This window comes from Cuculus canorus, chromosome 1, assembly GCF_017976375.1.
Source record: "Cuculus canorus isolate bCucCan1 chromosome 1, bCucCan1.pri, whole genome shotgun sequence".
Taxonomy (NCBI): domain Eukaryota; kingdom Metazoa; phylum Chordata; class Aves; order Cuculiformes; family Cuculidae; genus Cuculus; species Cuculus canorus.
This window is the reverse complement of record NC_071401.1, coordinates 39,761,541-39,775,726: the sequence shown is the minus strand read 5'-3', so window position 1 is coordinate 39,775,726 and position 14,186 is coordinate 39,761,541.

The window sequence follows — 14,186 nt, the reverse complement described above, 5'->3', positions numbered from 1 at the left end:
AGAAAATATTGGTGGATAAATTTGGAAGCGTAGGAAGCAATAGGAATGTCATAGTGACAGTGAGAATTTGTATTGGGCAAATGTTCAGAATGCCCAAATTTTATTTCCAGAATTCCATTTTTGTTGCCTGATTTAGGCAAATATCTACATTTCAATTTATTTACTTCAAACTAAAGATGAGAATAACAAGGATTTGTTTTGTGAAGCATTTCATAAGAGCTACCTAAACCTGTTATGAAAGTCAGTCAACAACAACAGTGAATGATTTTATACCTGACACGAACCAAATCTATACTGCAGCAAGTTAACAAAAAAAAAAAAAGACAGATATTTTCACACCTCTCAAAAGCTAAACAGCTCTTTGTAATGATCAGGAAGGACTTTTTTTGTTGTTGTTTTCCATGCATTATAGCACTATTATCCAACTGTATGGGTGATAGGAAGATTTTCAGTTCTCAGATGAGAAATCTCAGATATTGACAACTACTAAATGTATTGACACACTGATTTATTTGGGATAGCAGGTCAGATTTCTTCAGTCTATCTGCTCTGAGAGGTGTAACTCAATTCCTTTTTCACTAGGCCATTTCAACTTACAGTTACCAAGCTGCATTTGAACCTACTGCCCGTAAATACGAAGAGGGCTTCTAAACACTTATTCTGAATATAGGTAAGTGTTGCTAAGTGAATAAAATTCTCACTAAGGTTCAGTTCAGTTGTCTAAACATAGACATCCACTTTTATTTCATATGGCCTGGATTTTCCAAAATAATAGGCCAGCAGATATGATGTAGGGCTTCTAGGAAACATGAAACTTTCTGGAACAACACCACAGACTAGGTAAGACCCAGAGCATTAATAAGGACACTATTTGCTTACATTTTGGCAATTGAAATCTGTTCTGTGAGTCTTTGTATTATGATTTTATGATTCTAAGAAATAAGAAGAAACATTAGTAAATTTTACGTTTTCTGATGTTGCCTATTTCTGTCATATAGATATTATCAGAGTAAGATGGCATTAAGTGAGGACTAGGAGAAAGGACAGATATACCTCTGCTCAGATCCTGGAAGGGTCAGGATGTACATGTCTACATTTAGAGGTCAGAAGATTGACATTGTCGTGTGAACAAAGGTTTTGTTTCAGTCAGTCAATTGTCATATCTATATACAGCCCATTGAGTTTTTAGATTCCTATTATTACTAAGTGACACCACAACAGGAAACAAAATCCCAATAAAGAAGATTGTGTAAGTAGACCTTTTTTAATATGGCAATTAATAAAAAATTAGGATGTAGTAGCTCTCAGGAAACTGTATAGCTCTTTAATAGCTCCGAAGCTCTAAGAAGTCCAGCACAATGTTGAGAAACAGAGGAAAATACTAGGAAAAGAACACAAGTTCTGGAGATGTATGAAAAGGTGAGCCCAAGGTCAGGAGGCGATATCAGGTACAGAGAAATAAAAAGAAATAAGGAGTTAAAGTGAAGAGCTAAAAGAGAAATATGAGCTGCAGTCATAGGTTGTTAAATGTCAAATAACATGTATTAAGCACAACAGACTTAAAAAGGTTTTCTAGCATAAAGATAGCTACTTCAAATAACCATTCTAATTGCTGACAAACATCTCATCTAACAAGTATAAGCAGTTTAAAAAACAAAGTCAGTTTATCTCATTAAAGTGAATTAATATGAGGTTTTTGGCCTACCTCACTATTACAGTGTCATATCACTGTAATTTCATTGATTTTTGTATTTTTCCATTAAAAAAATTAATATTTTCTAAGCTATTCACAATAACTTTTCTCCACACCTGACACATACACTAGATAGAGTAATATAGTTTAGAAATATTTATTACTGCAGATATTACTATTTTACAACATTTTTTTTTTTTAATATAATAGCTGGATCCTAAATCCAGATAATTTCAAAAGTGAAATTCAGATGCCTGGGGGAGAAGAATAGTAAATAAAGGAGAGGATAATTTCTCGTAATCATGAGTCCCACTAACCTGATTTTAAAGTGTTATACCAAAAATGTTGCCAAAAATGACAACAAGGTCAGATAACACAGAACAAGAGGACAAATCTGCAGGCTGAAAATTAAAAGACTAATGCATTAAGCAATATACAATTGGAGCTGTTACTAAGAAAAAAATTATTTATTTAATAAGAAAGAGAATTTTACCCTTCTGTGGAGAAAGTCCTTATCAAAAAAACATTAAGGAAGAACTTTTTCATTAAAACTACTAGTGACAGCCAGATGACCAACACAACTTATTCCAGCTTTAAAGAGGAGTCATGTAAGAAAAAGCAAATAACCTGAGAAGCACTATTGAAGAAAACTTAAAGATTCAGAAAGAAACATCTCATATTTTTAAGTTCTCAGAAAAGAACAAGTTTCATATTTTGACTGTGCTTATTCTATTGCTTAAAGCTATTGGTACATTCTTTATTTAGTGATTTAGGCATTAGCTTACTTGCCTGGGAAAGGAAAGAGGCTTTATTCTTACAGAATTACAGAATCAAAAAAACATAATCATTTAGATTGGAAAAGACTTAAAATTATCAAGTCTAACCATAAACTAAATACTACCAAGTTCACCACTAAACCATGTCCCTAAGCACTACATCTACATATCTTTTAAATACCTCCAGGGGTGGTAACTCAGCTGCTTCCTGTTCAAATTGTTGACAACCCTTTGGGTGAAGTAATATATCCTAATATCTAGTCTAACACTCCCCTGATGCAATGTAACACCATTTCCTCTCATCTTATCACTTGTTACTTGGGAGAAGAAATAATACCTGCTACATTATGTTATGCTATGTTATGTTATATGTTATGTTATATATTATGTTATGTTATGTTAGTATCATAGTATAGTTTGGGTTGGAAGGTTGAAGATCATCTAGTTCCAATCCCCCTGCCATGGGCAGAGACATCCCACTAGACCAGGCTGCCCAACGCCCCATCCAACCTGGCCTCGAACACCTCCAGGGATGGGGCAACCACAACCTCCCTGGGCAACCTGTGCCAGTGTCTCACCACTCTCATGGTAAATCATTATATTACTATACTATCCTGTACTGTACTGTACTATACTTTTAGAGGGTATTTCAGCTCTCGAATCAAGATTAACCTGAGTTTCTAAATAGTGAGGCTGAGGATCTTGCAATAGCAAAGTTCTTAAACCCATTTTTTTGTATGGCATGAGTATGTGAATTGCTATAATTCCATTTCTACTGTTCTACAACTAGCACCCTATAGGTGATCACCTTATTACTTCGAATTTCATTCTTGGAGTTTCTAAGACAATGCCACACTACGAATCATAACACTGAAGGACATTTGCTGAATGTCTGCTTTAGAGATACACTGTTAGCATTCATCTCTGGGAATTCATGAAAGATGGATGAGGTCCTAAAAGCTAAGAACACAAAACAACAAAAAGAGAAAGTTCGTATCTTCAAAATAGAAGAAAGTGGGGAAAGAGGTGAGAAGGAAATAAATGTTGACCTACGAGTGAACTTTATTTTCCAGAAAAGTGCTGGAACAAAAAATCAAATAAAATATTTGTAACTTTTTTTTTTTTTGTAACTACACAGAAGAAAGCAAGGAGGTAGATAACAGAATCATGTTATGAGCAACTCCTGTCAAACACTTCTCTGTTTTTTCCCCCTATGACAAGGTAAAAACCTTGTAGATAGAGGAGAAGCTTTAGATTTCTCATATCTTGATTTTACAAAAGATTTTTATGTGAGTTATTATTGATGAGCCTTGTCAAATAGCTAGGATGTACCCTATCAAGTTTTGCAGGGCTCTATCCAACTTAAGGTTCCACTGCAGAAGGGCATAGGTCTCCCCCTGTTATAACGATCCAACCCATCAAGAAGTCTCAGATACCACAGGTTATTTCAAATTGTACTAAACATCTATGCTTAGGCAACTGAATCAATTTTTAGGTGTTGACAGATAAGCTACTTGTTTACATGTAGTCAAGAGAGATCTAGCCAGTATGGACAGCAGAGTCTGTAAGAATTTGGTTCTTCTATATAAGGGATGGGCTTCAGTGGCCACACTGGTACCCTAAAGATTCAAGGGATCCAAATAAGTAGGGCAGATGTGATACAGAAGACATCAGGGCGTCCCTCAGTGACTAGTCCCAAGGTAGATCCCAGCCCAAAGAGCATCCTCATTATTAGGCTTGCTGTGGTGTTGTTAGCCTACTGTAATGTTCTTACTGGGTATTAACTTCAGTAAAACAAATCTTGCTGCCTTCAGTACAAGAATAACCAGGCAAAATTAATTAATTGGATGATAGTATTTATTACAACCTAGTGACTTCATCTTTCTGAAATGCATCTATTTTAAATCTTTTGGTTTTCTTTGCTAGTTATTGCATGATTCCTGCTGACAACTAGCATTGAAAAAAATTAAAACAGGATAATAGCATTCAAAGTAGAAAGCTATCACCAAATTAATATAGCAGAAGTACAGGCAAAAACTTGTGAAGCAGGGATGGCAAAGCAGTCCTTAGAGTACTGGTGATCAGTGAGCTTACACAAGACTTGTTTTTTATTAATGGGGTGTTAGAAAATAGAGAGAGAAATCTAAATGGTTTGTTCTAGGTCAAATACATGATATATGGAAGATGCTGAAAATGATATTTCGGTTCTCTCAGCTCCCATTCCTACATTTACACACCAGGATTTAATTATACCATGACTATGATGAAATTCCTCCAACACTGCAGCCCAGTAAAGCAATCATTCCTAAGTCCCTCATCTCTCCATAGAGCTACCGAGGAGAGGGATGTACCATGAATGTCATCTGCTGGGAGCTCCACTCAGGCTAAGTTAGCTAACAGCCTTACCAGATTGCGAGGCGCTAGGAACAAATAGGAAGGTATTAGCACCTGTCTCTATTTAGACATTTTCATTGGAGACTTCTTTAAAGTGTTACCTCCTTCTGTCAGTGATCTTAGCTAATTATTTTAGACTAGAAACATAATTTCATAGTTACATTTAGATGGGATAAACCATGACCTTAAATGAAGACTGACTCACTCAGGTGCTCTAAGATAAATGGACTAGCTATAATTGCTCCAAAATGTATATATGTTTTCTACTTGTGATATAACTTTTATTTAAAAGCTTTATATTTCTCAGAAAAAAGCTCTTTTTTTAAAAAAAAAATTTTAGACTGTTAACCTACACATGAAAAGCTATGCAGAGTCCAGCCTAAACTTTCTTTACCCTTGTATCTTGTCTGCTAAATCCTCTTGCATGCACATATACACATGCAAGTTTCTTATGATAACTACTTTGTAAACAGGAATTATAAAATCCCAGAACCAACAGTAGTTCACAAAGAAGAATACCTCCCAAAAGGCTTTGATAAAAATGAAAGCACACTATATTATTTTCCAGAACAAAGTCATGATAGCCAACAAGCCTTTGTTCAATATTTGCCTCATTATCCCTTTGGCTAGTGTAATGGTTATGCAAGCAAAACAGTGAATACTGCATTCAAAACTTGCCCTGGTATAGGTACCCTTAAGACAAAGGCAGGTTATTTGGCATGGAATGAAAACAGCAGCCCTGCTTGGATCCCCATGCGTATTCATCACTATTCAGACCTGAACTGCTTGAGAAAAGCAGTTACTGAGACAATTTAAATTTAAGAACTTTCTAGAAATTATGAAAGAAATACATTATGTAATGTCTGAAGGGATATTAGACACCCCTAATGAAGAAGGTGAATTTTGCCAGTGTGTGAGATGGATGTTTAAAACAACAAGGAGGATCTTTATGCATCTAAAACTGCATAATTATCATACACAGATATTGAGCTGAAGGGGGCTGAGGTTTTTCTGACTAAAGTCCTGTTTCAGTATCTTAGTGATATAAATGTATTAACAGCCAAAAAAACTTAGGTGTAAGTTAAATTCTTGGAGATGTGAAATAGCTCCCATATTGAACTGCTACGATATTACCCAAATTGTAATGATATTCTGTAAAGGATTTTGAGAAAGTCAGGAAAAATGACGGAAAATGGAACCAATTTGGTATTTTTTTTTACACCTACAGTCAAATTCTCTGTAGTTTGGCCTCCAGTACTACATTTACTGTGGCAAATTATACCCACTCTAATTGGGAATCATTCTGAAAATCAGTTGGAGTTTTAACTTATTCACAGACATCTATTGTATATCAGTAAATATACAACAAATTATGTCTTTTTCACCTTTTGTGGTAGGAATAAAAGGCCATTAACATATGCCAGGTTATAAGCAGTGTGTGTGTGTTGTATGTGTGTGTGTGATACTGTATTACTTTCTCTGATCCATCTATTTACACACAGAAAATATTTTGTGCAAGATCACGCAGCTGTGAGGTCTGCAGTGCTATTAATTTCCTAATGAGAACTCACCAGTTTTGTACAACCCATTAATGTCACATTTTCCTAAGTGTATTATTAGCTTCTATTTACCTAAATTAATTCCTTTGCTTTGAGAGAACCTCTTACAACAGAGCATAATCAATCAATCATGCTTCATTTGTAGTAATTCAGCATGACAAGTCATGCTTCTGCATTTAAGTGACCAGATCAATTCTCAATGTTTGCATGTCTGGTATTGCTGCATCTTTGCAACTCCTTATTGCAATTTCGCCAACTCTATTCTTGCCTCACAATGACAGTAAAAATCAAATTTATCTTTCTTCATTCAAAGAAAGAGATGGAATAAAAGAAGAAAGAAATATATCAGATGCTAAACATAACTTGTCTCTAGATACAGCCTTGATGAGAGGAGTCTTGTCCATGCAAAATAATAATCATGATTTAGTAATAAGAAATGTGCCTGTCCTGTGCAAGAGAGCACTGAAGAATCCTACCTCAATGTTTGTTTGACTGTGTGTTTTAAGTAGAGAGCAAGCCTAGGCTTAGACTTACTAGGACATGTTTTGAGGTGAATCTCGCCCTGGAAGAGTAATTTTAAAGGATTTGATATCGACAAATTCAGGTCTTCCAGTTGCAAATTAAAGTATGAGGAACTAACTTTTAAAATACCGATGAATAAAATGAGGTATTGGACAAGGTTTGATGAGTCTTTCATCTGTATCTTCTGTACTTTGAAAGACTGTAGCTGTAGATTTGGACTAATTCTAAGGTTTCTGACAGACACTGTTCCTAAATGTAACTGTTAGAAATAATCATCCCAAGTATAACGGATTTTAGGAAATTGATACAACATAGTATACTCATCTACAGACAAATCCTTTCAAGATCTTTAATAAGTTCTTACAGAGAAACATATCGCTGGATTTCTTAAACATTAAATATTAAATATGCAACAACTTGCTTGTTTGCTAACTGTAAGAATAAGATTTGAGTTTATGGAACAGCTGTGAAACACTGATAATATATTTTCTATCAAGTTTCATCTCCTCAAGGTTTTTTCAAATTGCATCGCTTTCCTGGTTTGATAGATGAACCAACAAATTTGTAAAATTGTTGTTCAGTCACACTAGAAACTAGTATCATCATCTATCTCAAAGAGAAAATATGTATTAATGTCATGTTGGTAATTTTAGATTTATTGTATAATGTTTATATATATAATGGTAGAAAATAGATAACAGAACTTTTTTCAGAACTAAAATATCCCATTTCACTAATGGTAAAAATGTGAATGCATTGATATACTGAAATGCAGGTCTAAATGGATTAGCTAAAGGATAAAAAATATACAGATGTGAATATATAAATTAGTAATTAGGTCTCTCAAAAAAGAAGTTTTTGGATTTACACAGATGGCTATTTCATCTATGCCTCATGTGACAAGTGGGTATGAAAATCCTAATGCAAGTAAAACTTATTGCTGGTTAACAAAAAGCATCTGTGCTTGTGGCATAAATACAACAATCTAGCACTAAAACAATAACCATAGAACTTCTGTGAAATTCTGAGGCTCTGCAGATACTCTTAGATCGCATCAGACACCCGCTCTTCCAACACTTACTCTTCTACTCTATGTGCATATGTCATTAATTTAAGAATTAGCCAATAAGATTATTTAAGGCATAGCCCGGATACTTTAGTAATATTACTTGGTATTAGTCAATCTTTGGCAGGCTAACAGAGGCAAATGTAGTAAAAGGTGTTATTTTAGCTTGAAGAGAGTTGAAGAGTTCTTGATTCACCTTCTTTTGCTCAGATATTCTACAGGCTAATAACACATAATAATAGCTTTCATAATATGCAGTATTCACAGACATCCAGTTTTATGTTAAGATCTTAGACTATGTATCAGTTCAAAACAGATAAATTCTAACTATATAAGATGCATTTTTAAGTGCTAGCTTGATCAGGTATTGAAACAAATAACCGAGAGATGTCTTTAAGGTTTTACATTAAAACTAACTGTTTTGAAAACATTAGTTTTAGACAAATTAAAAATTAGAGATCAGGGCTGAAATTATCTGCAGTGAAATTTATAGTAAAATACTCAATAAGCTATTATTTCATTCAAATATTTCCTACTTTTTCTTTCCTTTTTTTGCTTAACATATGTTTTCTAGAGAGCTTTTATTTCTTATCCTCACAGACTTTTGAAAAGTCTTGTATGTAAAGATACACAGGATCTAAACTCAGTAATGTAGTCCTTTGATCTGAAGACAAACTGGAAATTCTAAGGCAGTATTTGATCAGCTAACTAATGGTAAAAAAAACTTGAAAACATAGTCAAATCATAATTCATTTTAAGCGATACTGAATGTAACATACACTACTCATTTAAGACATTGTAATAAAAGCTGTTGTGTGTGTTCTCCTTTTCTATGCTGGTCTTAATATTTATTACAAAGATTATTCTTTGCATGCATCAGAAGTCAGAAGATCTCATTGCAAGCTTTAGAGAGAAGGCACCATGTTCTTTTTCTGGCAAACACAAAAAAAGTATTTCACTTTTATTTCCACTTGATAGAAGGAGGCTTTTCATTGCCAACTATGTAATGATACAAGAAGGAGGTGAGCATTCCTCTCAGATCTGGCAGCAAAATACAACATGAAACAGTAAGAAATTATGATGGGGAAAAAGATGAAGGAAGTGAAAAGCAATTGAAAAATATAATTAAAAGAGAAGAATGATGTTCTAGTTCTCCTTTTGGTTTCAGATAGACAATATTGTCCTTTTTCTTACTCTTTTTCATTGTATTTTGGTTACTAAAGAAGTATGGAAGGAACCACTACTGGCATTTTCACCTGAGATGTAGAAATAAGCAGAGAGATCTAAGCAAACAGTCCCTGGCTGTGTTTACAAGGAAAACATATAAGCCTACATATTTTTAAGGTCAATGACTGGATCATATGTCAAGCTTTTTATTATTCTTTGTTACATAAATGTAAGCCTATAATTCTTTTAAAAGTTATACACTGAAAGAATCAAGTTTTCTTTACGGTCAAAGCAACCCCAAACATAACAATGTCTCACTAGTACTGGGCGATAGGTGTCTGAACTGAAAAAGAACTTAGATGGAGAATGGATATTTATAGACAGCTTTATATTACATTTAAATAGATCTGAATCCATAGATTAAAACAGGTGAAGTGCCAGATGTCATAAATTCAACAGCCTATGTAATCCATCATGGGTTTCGATATCCCTTTTTACAGCTGTCCAAGACTGGTGTGAAAGTGCTGCAATTAGGAAGTTTACTTCACTGTACAGCTAAACAGGGATAAATAAAGTCTTTTAATGTATCATGGGCAAACTGTTAGTCTTCTGCCAAGGCATAGCCAATCTTTTGAATGAAATTAGCAGTTTACCTTATGTTCTTAAGATGTTAATTTTACACCACCTACTTTTCTTCTCACAGAGACACATTGCATAGAGAAAATTCATCTGGTTTAGAATTTTCAGCCCAAACACATAAAATCTACTTATCTTAACCAAAATGACTGGCGAATGAAATCAAGGCAGAAAGAACATATTTCAGTTGCTTGCAATAGCTTTCCCTAGAATGAAGTGCATCATTGAGCTAGAAAGGATGTAGTTTTTCCTGTGGCTCAAAAGAGACCTGTTGTTTGTTCAGACAAAAGACTTCATAAATTAGATGTTACAGCACCATCTGGTGACTCCTATTTAATATTTTATGAATCAGTGCAATATCCATTTATTTGGAGTATTCTTCTTTATTTGGACTTAAGATATGATTTTCCTGATAATGTTAAATAATAACATTAGAAACTGATTATTTTACTCTCATATTGAAATATATCTTCTATTATAATACTTGATTGTTCTTGCCAACTGAATAGGATGAAGAGATAGACAAAATATTCTATAAGCAGCTGGGAGAAGCCTCCCCATTGCTTGTTCTCATGAAGGACTTCAGCTCACCAGATGTCTGCTGGAAATGCAATACAGAGGGACTGAAATGATCCAGTAGGCTCCAGGAGTGTGTGAAAGACAACTTCCTGACAAAGCTGGTGAGGGAGACAACTAGGGAAGCAGTCCCAATGGAATCGTTGTTCAGAAATAGGGAAGGACTTGTAGGTGATGTCATGGTTCGAGGCCATCTTGGATATGGTGATCACAAAATGATACAGTTTTCAATTCTGGAAGAAGGAAGGAAGAGAGTCGGTAGAACTGCTACTTTCAGCTTTCTGGAGAGCAGACTTTGACCTGGCTGGCAAAGTCCCTTGGGAAACAGCCTTGAAAGGGAAAGGGGTCCAGGAAGGCTGGACATTCATGAAGAAAGAAATCTTAAAGGTGCAGGAGTAGATTATCTCCCTGTGCCAAAGATGAGCCTGCGGGGAAGAAGACCAGCCTGGCTGAACAAAGAGCTATGGCCGGAACTCAGGAAAAAAAAAGGAGAGTTTATGAACTTTGGAAGAAGCAACTGGCAACTCAAGGACTATGAGGATGTTGTGAGGTTATGCAGGGAGAAAATTAGAAGGGTCAAAGCCTAATTAGACATTAATCTGTCTCCTGCCAAAAAAAAAAAAGGCAATTTAAAATGTTTCTACAAATAAATTAACAACAAAAGAAAGCTAAGCTGGTTCTTTAACATCCTTATCAACAATCTGGTTGAGAGGATCACGTTCAGTAAACTTGTGGTTGACACTCAGTTAGGTTGGAGCGTTGATTTGTTTGAGGGTAGGAAGAGTCTAGAGAGGGATCTGGACAGGCTGGATCAATCAGCCAAGGCCAATTGTATGATTCAACAAGGCTAAGTGAAACCTGACTGCCTGCCTTTCTATCCCCACTGCATATTCGAGTAGATGGGACTCTCAAGTTGAGCAGATGGCTATTTCTCTGAGAGAAGCTTGCTGTGCTCAGTGCTGAAGGAGCTAGTGAAATAAAAAATTTACTGATACTGCAAAAAAAGACATTTGCAGAAGTTCAACCTGGAAAGTTATTGAGAATAGCAGAGAGCAGAAGCACAGCCAAGCCTCGAATGTGGTGGAAATAGTCTAGCAATTCTGAATGGCTTCCTGGGTCGCTACAAATTTGTGAAAGTGCCTTTGAATACTGAAAATAGGCTCATAATAGATTGAAGTAAACAATCCTCAAAGATACTTTGGATATGATGGTCATTTTCTTTTTATCTCGTTTCATTTACCACATCTAGCAGGTCTGAATTTTCTCTGTCTATAAAGTTTGCCATGTGTTCTTTACTGCTTTGTGTTTTCTTAAATCGTAGGTTTAGAAAATGAAAGTTCTTCTGGTGCTTTTCATGAACTCGTTGGAAGGAAAAGAATAAGTGAATTCACTTCAAGACTCAAACATATGCTAGCAAATACAATAACAAGGCCTTGTTCATCTGCCCTCAAAGTAAGTGTTGCAGCACAGTTTGTGTTCATGTCGTTAAAACTCTCTATTCCCTCCAAAAAGAATACATTTCTCCCTGAAGTCCCCTGAAACAGTGCCTAAGCCATGCTGTCCCACATGAATAGCAACAAGCAGAGGAAAGCTGATTTACACTGATTGTAGCTGTTCTAAGGAGCATACCAAACATGAAAAAAACCAGATAATTGCATACAATTGGCTATGCCTATACCCTGCTGCATTTTGTCTGTTACTATAGATATTGCCCTCAGGTCAAGTTATGACCATAGTTTTCACTTTGAGAGCATTTAGCAATTTCGCTAAAATCATTTGAAGAAATGTCTTCTATTCATGCAAGTTCTCAGTTATGAACATCTGAATTTTTTCCAGTTCAAGTTTGGTTTTATTTTAGCTGACTATGCACTGTCAGATGGAGGAGAGTAATGACATAAAATAATCAGTTAAAGACACTTTCTGCCCATATAAGAGTATTGAATTAATCTTACATTTTTCTTCAAAGTTCTAAATGCCATTTTGATATCATTTTATTATGTATTTATCTTAAAAATATGTACTTCAAATAAACTAATATATATATATATCCTACTTTCTATAGTTGCAATTCTACTTCCAGATGCTTAGGAAAATATAACTGATTTTGAAATAGAAGATGAAATTTATTTATGAATAAGAAACCTAAGCTCTGCACTTGAGGGAGTGCACGTACCAATCTAGGCACCAAAATATAAATAATTTTTTTACTAGCGAACTACTCAGTGCAACTTTTCTAAGGAAATACTCTCTATTATCAGTATGAAATATGTTGTACATTAATAACAAATGAAAACATTAACATTCCATATCACCTCCTTTTGCATATTTTTAAGTGGAGAAATTACTTCCTTTTCCTAATGGTCCCAAGACTAAGACTTTTCCAAGGCTTATACTGAGCTAGTTACATGATTTTAATGTCCACTGCGTATTTTCACTTTGTTCAACTTTCTTATTCAGGCAGTGCTCAGTAGAATGTCTTTCCAGTAGCTTAGTGAGTAATATAAGTATCGTCTCTTTCCCATTGGGCAAGTACTCTTGCCCATTTTGATTTGCAGTCTGTTCAAAACCCTTGAATGTTAGACCCCAGGAAACAGAAGGCCTTGCTATGAATTTCATAGCAAGTGATTCAGTGTTTAAAACAAACATAAGTCGTATCTTTCTCAAACCACCTCAACATTTAATCCAACACCACTTCAAAAAGCATGCAATTCTTTTAAAATTATGGATTAAAATTGCAGATTAAAATTACTGATTTATCAGTATCGCTAAAATATTACCTGCGATAAAAACTACAATGTTAGGAATAATGACAACTTCTATTCAGGTACCAGCTTATGGCAGGTTTTGGTAGGTATGTTATTTCTCTGAAAGTTAATGCTTTTAGTGTGTTTCATATGCATTTAAATGTATATATCTTTAAAACACCAGTTAATTGTATTAATGCTTAACATTTTAAAGATTTATGTCTTATACCTAAAAGATTTACAAAGTCAACATGTCTTTCAAAACAGTCAACTCTTACCTTTTTTTTTCAGATCCTTAATTAGACCTGAAAGCCTTATATTTGATTGAAGTTTGTTTACTCAAGAAGTAACAGCTACTAGAGCTTAGCTCCTGAAAGAGATATAATTAACAGCTTCTGTTAACTCAAAGAGATTCTAGATATGTCAGCATCACAACTGATATTAAATATGTTGCCGGACAGCTTTTAAAGCTTAACCTCAAGTATTGGTTACTGGCAATAATTCTTTCAAATATAAATATAAATAAATCTCGTTACCTTATTTAGCAAAGACAGTAATGGAAGTACTTTACACATTATTTATGTGAAATCTTTGTCAGAGGGAACATAGTTTGAGAAAGATATAAGGATTTTATCTGTGAAATATAGCTTCCCTGAAGCCATCAGTGAAAACTCCAAACAGCTGTTTTAGTAGGAGCAATGAGTTCATAATCAAGTTCAGAGAGCTTATGCAAATTAGTATGAACTGAAAATAAAAGTATGTTCTTTTTTTTTAACTAGAGTAGATAAATATCTATACCACAAACTAACAGCTGTAACTGATGTTGATGTCCCCAACTAAAGAATAAAGGACATAAGCTACATAAGCATCATCTCATTACCAGTCATTCCCTAGTTTAGAAAGTATGTAGTTTCACCCATGTTTTGGCCAGTGGCAAGCTGAACACGAGCCAACAGTGTGCCCTGGCAACCAAGAGGGCCAACCGTGTCCTGGGGTGCATCAAGCACAGCATTGTTAGCCATTTGAGGATGTGATTGTCCTGCTCTACTCCAC